Source organism: Colobus angolensis, unplaced genomic scaffold (assembly GCF_000951035.1).
Source record: "Colobus angolensis palliatus isolate OR3802 unplaced genomic scaffold, Cang.pa_1.0 Scaffold74, whole genome shotgun sequence".
Classification (NCBI taxonomy): domain Eukaryota; kingdom Metazoa; phylum Chordata; class Mammalia; order Primates; family Cercopithecidae; genus Colobus; species Colobus angolensis.
In genome coordinates, this window is record NW_012121154.1 from 9,726,149 (window position 1) to 9,735,759 (window position 9,611).

Genomic DNA, 9,611 nt, shown 5'->3' on the forward strand with positions numbered 1-9,611 from the left:
TTTTCTTTGAAAAACTACTAAATTTTGTCATCACAATACTAGAGACCTACAACAAGTATACATTTTTTTCTTTATGATGAAGATTTATTAGAATCTTACTCTGCACTGGCACAATGTCAAAGTAAAATTCCCCACATTTATGATGCTATTTCTTGTGATTTCCTGTGGTAATAGAGTTCTCCAAATATATACGTGTGTCAGAGGAAAAACTGTATTCAAAAGTAAGTGGGGGCTGAGCATGGTGGCTCACACTTGTAATCCTAGCACTTTGGGAGGCCAAAGTGGGAGGACTGCTTGAAGCCAGGAGTTCAAGACCAGCCTGCTTGACAATGCAAGACCCTGTCTCTATAAAAACTAAAAAAAAAAAAAAAAAGAAAAAGGTAAATTGGTTATTGATGAGAGGACGGGAAATCAGAACTACAATACAATGTTGGTAGAAAACAACATATTAGCCCAACCAACCCCTAAGAAGAATAATTTGGTAATTACAAATGCACCCCTCAATCCAAGAAGTGTACTTCTATAACTTTGTCCTCCAGATAAAAATGGGACACACATGAAATGATTTATCTTCAAAGTTACATGCCACAGCACTTTGTTTGTTTGTTTGTTTGTTTTGAGACAGGATCTCGCTCTGTTGCCCAGGCTGGAATGCAGTGGTGCGATCTCGGCTCACTGCAACCTCTGCTTCCAGGGTTCAAGCGATTCTTCTGCCTCAGCCTCCTGAGTAGCTAGAATTACAGATGCGTGCCACCAGGCCCAGCTAATTTTTGTATTTTTAGTAGAGACAGGGTTTCACTATGTTATCCAGGCTGGTCTTGAACTCCTGACCTTAGATGATCCACCCGCCTCAGTCTTCCAAAGTGCTGAGATTACAGGTGTCAGCCACGCGCCCAACCACTGCAGCACTGTCAGTAATAGCAAAAAAAACTACAAACGATCAAAGAAACCTCTTAATAAAAGACTGGCTAAATGTTTTATTCATACCATCAAATATGAGAGAGCTGAAAAACAAATGAGTTAGCTTTTTATATATAGTGAGATGACAATATCTGAAAAATACATGTTGAGTATAAATGTAAAAAGCAGGAAACATAATAGTGTATATTATATTATATATACAGTGTAGTATGTATATATGTAATAATACTACTATTGGTGTTAAAAAGAAATAAAAACATATTTGTATTTGCTTGTACATATGCATGTATCATCTCTGGAAGAAAAACTATTAACAAAGGATGTGTCTATGAGGAAGGGAAATGGGTACCTAAGGGAAACAGATGGGAATGGGACATTACTATATGTCTTTTCATAGCTTTTGGATTGTATGACCGTATTGCCTGTTCAAAAAATTGAACATAAATAAAAAAGGAAAGTAGAAAAGATTGTTTATGATGTTGTTACTCCATATTAACAAAGATCCTCATGGTTACTTATATACACATCTCGCATATTTAATTAAAACTTTTGTATTTTCTCTGCTCAAAGATTAAGTATCTGAAAAGATGTATTTTTAGATATTTATAGTATCAGTGCACTTCAAAATATTATATTTGAATCTGACTTACAGAAGGGTATCAACTTAAATAGTTGCAGAAACACAGAGGGAAAAGGAATATATCTTAGGTCAATGTCGGTGAGAAAAAATATAAGTACAAAGAGTGGTTAAGTTTAATTATAAAATGTAAACGTACCTCAGGAATGCCTGGTACAATCACTCTAAGCTTTTCTTTTTCATTCATTCATTCATTCACTCACTCATTCACAGACGGGGTCTCACTCTGTTGTCTAAACTGAAATGCAGTGGCATGATCGTAGCTCACCACAGCTTCAAACTCCCATGTTCATTCAAATGATCCTCCTGCCTCAGCCTCCAAAGTAGCTGGAACCACAGGCTCATGTCACCAGGCCCAGCTAATTATTATTTTTTTTTTTGTAGGGTGGGGTCTCCCCATGTATGTTGCGGAGGCTGGTCTCAAACTCCTGAGCTCCAGCAATCCTCCTGCCTCAACGTCCCAAAGTGCTGGGGAATACAAGTGTGAGCCACCATGCCCGGCCCACTCCAAACTTTTCTTCTTTTACATGACAAATTATGTTATTGAGAAATGTGCAAAACAAAACTTTCATGTGAAATGACTTTACATTTCTCAGACAATGAACCTTGAGAACTTTTGTGTCCAAATACTTATCTAAGTTTGGATTTTCATTTATCCAGTTTTCTTAAAGCCTAGCACACCATTTCTTAAAATGCTTTCTATATTAAAGTTTAAAATGGAGAATGCTCTATTAAAACAAAAATCTATAAAAGTAGTGTTCTTTGTAATTTTCATGCCCATCAGAGATACAAAAAGCGGTCCGTAAAGCAAGTAAAAACTTTGTTTTGTACTTTAAAAAGGTATCTTCAAGTTGGAACTTATTTCCCACCAAAAAATGTCAGTTTTATAGTAAGCTACATAAATTAAAATTCTGGATCTGGTATTTTCTTAGCTGTGTGACAATTAACATATTTAACCTCTCTGTATCTCACCTATAAAACAGACATAAAAACCTTCACTCAGCAAAAGGTCTGGTACATAAAATGGCTCAATAAATGTTAACTGTTATTATTGAACTAATTACTGGAACTATTTAAATGTTGTTACTTCAGATTTATTTCTTTAAAACCTTTCCTAGATCAAAGATCAGAAAGAGTTGCGTATTCCAGTCAATTTATCTGCCTGAAATTGCAAAGCAGTTTGTCAAATTTGAGTGTGCTTCAGAATCACCTGGAGGACCACATTGCTAGGCCTCACCCCTCAAGTTTCTGATTCAGTAGGTCTGACGTGGTAATTGCCTGATAATTTGCCTTTTTTAAAAAAAATCCCATGATGATGAATCCTCTTTCTGTGTCTTTGTGTATGCTTTTTCTTTGCTTCTTGGTGGCCTCCCCACTTGCACACCTCCAAATCTTACTTATCTTTTAATTTTAAACCCTAGCTCCTGCAGAGTTTCTGATGCCCTTCATCCAGACATAATCTTCCCCTCTGAATTCTTTTACCTTTATATGTACTCTTAGAACACTTATATTTCTTACTCTTATGATAAATACATAAAGAGAATACTTCTTATTTACCCTGTTAAACTATAAACTCTGCGGGTACAAAATTACTGCCAGATTAAGATCTGATTTGACCTAGAGCAGGTTTTTTTTTTTTTTTTTTCTTTGAGACGGAGTCTCGCTCTGTCACCCAGACTGGAGTGCCGTAGCGCGATCTCCGCTCACTGCAAGCTCTGCCTCCTCCCGGGTTCACGCCATTCTCCTGCCTCAGATTCCCTAGAAGCTGGGACTATAGGTGCCCGCCACCACGCCCGGCTAATTTTTTTGTATTTTTAGTAGACATGAGGGCTCACTGTGTTCGCCAGGATGGTCTCGATCTCCTGACCTCGTGATCTGCCTGCCTCGGCCTCCCAAAGTGCTGAGATTACAGGCGTGAGCCACCACGCCTGGCCTTTTTTTTTTTTAAACACATCAACATTAATGTCTAAATAGTTCTTGAATAGAAGTAGCACCAAAGTTCATTTAAACTCTATGAAACAGAAAGTAGCTACACAATTTCATTTTAACTTCCTGACCACTATTATATTGTCTCTGACGAAGCTATTACTAGGAAAGAAACAGAAAAAAATTCTGTATTATTGAGAAACATGATATAATATACTAAGAAACCTTATTCATAGACTGTATGAGAATAGCACTAAACACTAATAATTTATTATGTAATATAATTATTTCATATAATCCTAAAGCAAGAAATAACTTTTAATCATTTACTGTATTAACTGGGCAAAAATATAGCTAAATGATATCTGTATTAAGTACCCACCAACCCTTTATCATGTGTGACTTTTTTAAAAAAAGCTAAGCAAACAAATCCTTTAAGAAAGACATTTGCAATTAAGTCTACCCTAAAGATCTTTATTGAGATAGGGTCTCACTCTGTTGCCCAGGCTGGAATGCAGTGGTGCAATCACAGCTCACTGTAGCCTTAAACTCCTGGGCTCAGGTGATTGTTCCACCTCAGCGTCCCTCAGCGAGTAGCTGGAACTACAGGCATGCACCACCACGTCTGGTTAACTGTTTGTATTTTTTGTAGAGACAGGGCGTCGCCATGTTGTCCAGCCTGGTCTCAAACTCCTGGACCGAAGCAATCTGCCCACCTTAGCCTTCGAAAGTGCTGGGATTACAGTCATAAGCTACTGTGCCAGCCTACCCCAGAGGTCTTTAAAAAGTCACATAAATGAATTCCAAAAATAACTGCACTCCTTTATTACCGTTCTAATAAGTCAAGTCTGACCATTTTAGTCCCACATTTAAAAACTCTCCTATGTGTCTATCACCTCTAACATAAACTACCAAATGTTTAATTATAAGATATGTTGAATGCTGCCTGTCCAATTTTCTAGCCTCTTTTTATAATGCTCTTATTAGAGTTTGATGCTTCAGTCATACGGAATTACTCACCACCACTACTACTAGCAGTAACCCTCCACTCCTTAAACATCAAAGTTGCACAATTTTTGCTCTAACTGGTGAGCAGGGCTCTGGTTAAAGTGTTACTTCCTTTATGAAGGCTTTCTTGAACCTTCCCTCCTTTACTGCTCCTCAGCCCTCTGCAATGAGTCCATAACACATTGTTCTATTGTCACTTAAAAGTATTTCATAAGTATTTCAGTACTTGTCTGTCTTGTCCACTGATCTATAAAACTGAAGGCAGAGATTAGACTACCTTATTGGACTTTATAGACCAATAGCTAATGCAAAGCAAAACTCTCATTACAAATTGAAGAATTATTTATTGAGCCTTCTCAGACACGTCAGAGAAACATTTTTAATACTTAGAATTGTTGATGCAAACAAAATTCAAGTTTAATATTCACTTTGCTTTAAACAGTTTTTATTTTATTTCTTAAACACTAAATTTGTTTTCCCCTAATCCTAAATCGATAAATGGATTCTCAAAAGCCTCCAAAATCACATGCAGTGTGACTTTAAGATATCCATTTGTGTGTCAAGATTCAAGTTCTTAAAAGGGTGGAACAATTCATTGTTCATCTAAGCTCCTGAGAATGTTTAAAGTTTGTTAAATCTCTCCAGAGTCAAAGAGCTGTCTATTGGCCTGTCCACTGGATGTGTAATGGGCAACACAAATATGCTCAAATAGCACCACCATTCAACAGTAGTTCAAGCCAAAAATCTAACATTCATCCTTGATTTGTTCTTTTATCTTGCTCTTCTCCCCATCAGCAAATCTTGTTAGCAAAAATATAGCTAATTCTCTTCATATTCACTGAACAGTCTTTGAAGTGAAAATACGTTTACACAGACAAGTGCTAAATTAATTTGTTGGCTGGATTTTAAATCAGGACAATTAAGAAAACAATAAATTAACACAAAAAGAAACAGCACTAAAATGGAAATTAAGCTAACTAAAATTCCTTTTGGAATAAGATGTGATATATAGAAATTAAATATCAAAGTTGAAGATCTCTCATGCTCTGTTACTAGACCACACACCACTGCCCCAAACACAGTAGAGTTTCAGCTGGGTGCGGTGGCTCATTCCTGTAATCCCAGAACTTTGGGAGGCCAAGGCTGGTAGATCACGAGATCAGGAGTTCGAGACCATCCTGGCCAACATGGTGAAACCCCATCTCTTCTAAAAATACAAAAATTAGCTGGGCATGGTGGCATGTTCCTGTAATCCAAGCTACTGGGGAGGCTGAGGTAGGAGAATCGGTTAAACCAGGGAGGCCGACGTTGCAGTGGGCTGAGATCATGCCACTGCACTCCAGCCTGGTGACAGAATGAGACTCCATCTCAAAAACAACAACAACAACAACAAAACACAGTATGAGTTTCATAAGACACAACTTTTAGTAAATATGCACATAAGAATATACAAATATTAAAACTATACCTTGTATAGTAAATAAAAATGGAAATTACTTTAAGCTTAAGAGTTATATTGTGGCAAAACATCAAGGCTACCTAACCCATAAAATCATACTCCTTTTACCTAGTTGCTCCAGAAAATTTCTGAGGCAGTTACTGGAGAATTCATCTGAATTTTAAAAGGTAGCAGGTTTGGGACATAGTTCGCATTCAATAACCACTGTTAAATAAATAAATTCGTCTGACTTTATATTTAAAAATTTTAACTGTCCTCAGTCAGAAAAACCACACCATCTTAATAGTATTAATTTTACCCTACAAGGTGCATGATAACCCAACCAAAATTTCTTAAAACCCCAAATACAAATTAATAGCAGCATACAATAAAATCAGAGTATAACTTCAGCCAAAGTAACACTACACTGTCTCAAAGTAACACTGTATTATCACTGTTCTCTCTCTAACTTTACAAACACATTTATATAAAAATATGTATATGGGCCAGGCATAGTGGCTAACGCCTGTAATCCCAGCACTTCAGGAGGCCAAGGTGGGCAGATCACTTGAGGTCAGGAGCTCAAGACCAGCCTGGCCAACATGGTGAAACCCAATCTCTACTAAAAAATACAAAAATTAGCCGAGCCTGGTGGCGTGTGCCCGTAGTCCCAGCTACTCAGGAGGCTGAGGTTGCAGTGAGTCGAGATCGCACCATGGCACTCCACTATGGGCAACACAGCTCTACCTCAAAAAAAAGAAAAAACACACATCACTAACAATAATGGTTATAAGCAGTTAAAATAACCAAAGGGTCTTTCAACTACACAACTGCAATGTCTACCTTTAGTTGCAAAATATGCAACTCTGCCTATCAAAATTCATCTTCCTGTCTTTGCTCACTGTTGATCCACTGCTGTATAACAGACTAATTCTCTCCCATTTTTTTTTTCAGAAATGCATGGCTATGCCTCCTCATTTGAAGCTAACTCAGGATTGATAATAAAGAAAGTAACTTTGAAGTAAACAGGGCCAGTCTTATGAGTCTTGGGATAATAAAATGATTCTGTGCTTTGCTCATGTCAAAATCGATGCTTTACTTATTCCCCTAATTGTCTGCTAAGCAAACTCTCTGCTTTCTACTAGCCCAATACAGAAATCATCTTCATGAAATTTTTCCTGATAGTAGTACTGGCATACAGGCCCATCATCTCTCTATCTACTTTATATATACCTCATCTCTAGCTACTTTATATACACCTCTTATCTAGAACATATCCCAGTGTACAGCAATTATTTAGATATGCACATATGCCATCCCTGATAGAACATGAATTCCCTGATTTAGACCATATCTTCTATTAGTACTAGCTACTATCAGCATAACCCCATAACAAATAGTAGAGAGTAAATAAACTGTTTAGGTCTTCTATGTAAATCAGAATTGACCAATATACTTAAGAATATATTGCTTACACTTCATTTCTACTTCACAATAGGGCAGCTTTAAGTCAGAGAAGCTGGGGTTCAATTCCTAGGTTCCATCAACTACTAGCAAAGAAGATCTGTCCAATATAGCTAGATAATCTTCCCTGAATGCATGTAGCAATAGTCTTTAATTTTGAGAATGTTTTTAAATAAAACCTGGTACTACAGACTTTATGTTTTAAAATAATAAATATGGCAAATCATAAACTAAATGAAAAAATGTAATAAAAAAAAAGGCTGTTCTTTTTCTTTTGCATAGCCTAGACAATAAGCAAATGATTTTTTTTTCTTCTCTCCTGTCCCTTGGTGAGAAAACACAAACTTATAATATAAGTTTACCCTTTCCCTATCCTGAAAGTATATTTTTATGGAAATAAAAGTAGAACCCCACTTGAACTAGGAGGACAGTAAAATTAAAATTTTGTCATATACATTAATTTTATTGAAATGAAGATGTCCAATACAATAAATGGAAAGTGTTCCAGGTTTGATTATTTTTGTTCTAACTCACAAGGCCCTCACTTTCTTTTACCCATTTCCTCATCATCTGTTATCTAATGTCCCTCTATATATTTAACTCAGCAATTGCTGGTTCCACTGATGTTCCGCCAATCCCAATTTCAAATACTTTGTCCCTACAGTAAATTAGCCTAAAACTCCCAAATCTAGATATTAAAAGTATGACTCCCGACTATGTCTTCCTTCATCTGGTTATGCATCCTGACTCTGATTTAAGAAAACACAATCACTATAGTCCCACTTAGTCTTCACAGGGGCATACTCTGCCAAACCCAGACTCCCAAAGTACTACAAAGCAATCCATCACTAATCTCCTTATCTCATAATATATAATAAAAACATACAGTAGGCCGGGTGCAGTGGCTCACGCCTGTAATCCCAGCACTTTAGGGCCGAGGTGGGCAGATCACCTGAGGTCAGGCGTTTGAGACCAGCTTGGCCAAGGTGGTGAAACCCCGTCTCTACTAAAAACACAAAATTAGCTGCGTGTGGTGACGTGTGCCTGTAATCCCAGCTACTCGGGAGGCTGAGGGAGGAGAATCACTTGAACCCAGGAGGGAGAGGTTGCAGTGAGCCGAGATTGCACCACTGCACTCCAGCCTGGGCAACAGAGTGAGACTCTGTCTCAATAAATAAATAAAATAAAATAAAATAAAATAAAATAAAATAAAAATACAGTAAAATTGAGAATATTAAGTTCCAGTGTTAACATATCAAGCCACAATTACATCAATTCTTTTTTACTTCCAATTACAAAAATAAAACAAAGACTCCCAAATTAGTAGCAGAGGTTCAGAATTCACACTTCTCTCTGCAAAAACAAATATACTACAGGAAAAGAGTCACTTGTGTAGTTTAAGAGAGCTCAATACTTATTTACCACTATATGGAAAATATTATTTTTTGCAAGGCCAGAGACTGCCACAATTCTGTGGTCAGCTGACCAAACTTTCTAAAGAGAAACTACACTTCCTGGTGAACCACTAACTCCTGAACCCTCTGAAAATTTCATTTTTTTCCTTTATTACTCTACTAAAATTACTTTTAGCAAGTCACCAATAATCTCCAACACGCATCAAAATCTTAATAGCTTCAGTTCCTATGAAGTATTTCATACAGATGATTCAACAGACACAATTTTACATTCCTATATGACTTAGCAATCCACTCGAATCATTGTGATGGCTACTATCAAAAAACCAAACTAGGGAATTAGGGCAGAGCAAGATGGCCGAATAGGAACAGCTCGTCTCCAATTCCCGGCACGAGCGACACAGAAGACCGGTGATTTCTGCATTTTCAACCGAGGTACTGGGGTCATCTCACTGGGGAGTGCCGAACCATCGGTGCTGGTCAGCTGCTGCAGCCCGACCAGCGAGAGCTGAAGCAGGGCGAGGCATTGCCTCACCTGGGAAGCGCCAGGGGGAAGGGAATCCCTTTTCCTAGCCAGGCGAACTGCGACACACAACACCTGGAAAATCGGGTAATTCCCACCCCAATACTGCGCTTTAAGCAAACGGGCACACCAGGAGATTATACCCACACCTGCCCGGGAGGGTCCCACGGCCACGGAGCCTCCCTCATTGCCAGCACAGCAATTTGCGATCTAACCGCAAGGCAGTAGCGAGACTGGGGGAGGGGCGCCCGCCATTGCTGAGGCTTAAGTACGTAAACA

The 9,611-nt window shown here is 38.0% G+C and overlaps 1 protein-coding gene across 2 annotated transcripts in view; it reads right to left on the bottom strand.

Moving 5' to 3' along the window:
- The window catches only part of PTPN12 (protein tyrosine phosphatase, non-receptor type 12), a 112,918-nt gene that overhangs the window by 75,595 nt on the left and 27,712 nt on the right, over positions 1 to 9,611 (bottom strand). The window lies entirely within an intron of this gene.